The sequence below is a fragment of the Chrysochloris asiatica genome, unplaced genomic scaffold (assembly GCF_000296735.1).
Source record: "Chrysochloris asiatica unplaced genomic scaffold, ChrAsi1.0 scaffold00083, whole genome shotgun sequence".
NCBI lineage: Eukaryota > Metazoa > Chordata > Mammalia > Afrosoricida > Chrysochloridae > Chrysochloris > Chrysochloris asiatica.
The window spans coordinates 13,463,988-13,465,776 of NW_006408601.1; positions in this window are offsets into that span (position 1 = coordinate 13,463,988).

A 1,789-nucleotide genomic window follows, 5' to 3' on the forward strand; every position below is an offset into this window, starting at 1 on the left:
CTAGTGTATTCAAATTGCTGACCCTTTGGTTAGCAGCCCAACCATAACAGACCGCACCACCAAGGCTCCAGTTAACACCAATAATGATATGAGAAAATAAATTTCCACTCCTTAAGTTACTCACCTGTGGTGGGTCTAAAACAGCTGCACTAGCATATTAAGTCAGGGCTATTGTTGTTATAAGTGTCATCGAGTAGGTTCCAACTCAGAACCAGCCTTTATAGGGTTTCTGAGGAACTGCTAGTAGGTGTGAGCCACCAACATTATGGTTAGCAGTCTAGTGCTTAATGTACAGTGCCACACCAGGATATTCTATATCCACACTAATAAAAAGGTTTCAATCATACAAACTTGTTTTCAGTAAATTAACGCATTGTCAGAGCAAAACTGAACATTCCCCAAAAGAAGAAAACAAAATCGTCTCTTTCAACAATGAAGTGCTCATTATACCCATTAAAATGAAAAATCCCCCACTTGTCTATCAGTTTGTCACACTCTGGTGGCTTGCATTTTGGCTGTTATGCTAGAAGCTATGCTACCAGTATTTTGAGTGCTGGCAGGGTTGCCCATCATGGACAGGGTTAAACCAAGCTTCCAGACTATGACAGACTCAGAAGAATTAGACGTAAACTACTTCCAAATACTTAACCACTGAAAAATGTATAAATTGCAGTGAAACACTGGCCCAGGATCGGACATTGTTTCGTTCTGCTGTGCATGGGGTCACTATGAGTCAGTTCCAACCCGATGGCACCTGACAACAACAACAGTTTCCAAATATTTAACCACTGAAAACTGTATGAATTGCAGTGAAACACTGGCAAAGAGAACTAAATATTTAATAAAACATGTTGAATAACATCAGAATGTTGTCATATAGTGCAGGAAGATGAGCACTCAAAACAGGATTGAGAAATAGTTGCCTCCTCAAAGGAGAGTTTACCATGATGACAAAACAGTAAAGCTTTCAAGACCTTCATTTATTCATGGGATACAACACAAAATGAAGAGTTGTAAACATCCATTAATAATTGGAACACGGAATGTACAAAGTATGAATCTAGGAAAATTAGAAGTTGTAAAAAATTAAATTGATGCAAAAACATCAATAGCCTATGTATTATGAGCAGAAATGAACTGGACTGGTAATGGTCATTTTATATCTGACAATGACATGGTTAACTAAGCCAGGAGTAAAACATTGAAGAGGACCCTTTGGTTAGCAGCCCAACTGCTAACCAAAGTGTTAACAGCTAACTAGTGTCTCATTCATCATCAAAAAAACATTTCAAAATCTATCTTGAAATATAATACTGTCTGTGATACTGTCCGTATGCCTATCAGGAAGACTAACCAGTTAATACCAATAATATTCAAATTTACACACCAACCACTGAAGCCAGTGATGAAGAAATTGAAGGATTCCACCAACTTCTTTAGTCTGAAATTGATCAAACATGCAGTCAAGATGTATTGTAATTACTGGTGATTGGAATGCAAAAGTTGGAAATAAAGAGGAACGTCCAGGAGTTGGAAAAGATGACCTTGGTGATAGAAATGAAGCTAGAGATTGCATGAGAGAATTTTACAAGACCAATGACTTCTTCATTGTGATTACCTTTTTTAAACAACAGTGGAAAGAGATGATAGCAAAGCTCCATATCATCAGTCAAAACAAGGTGAGGGGCAGACTGTGGAACAGGCCATCAACAGCTCATATTCAAATTCAGACTATAGCTAAAAAAATTAAAGCAAGTCCATGAGAGCCAAAATATGACCTTGAACATAT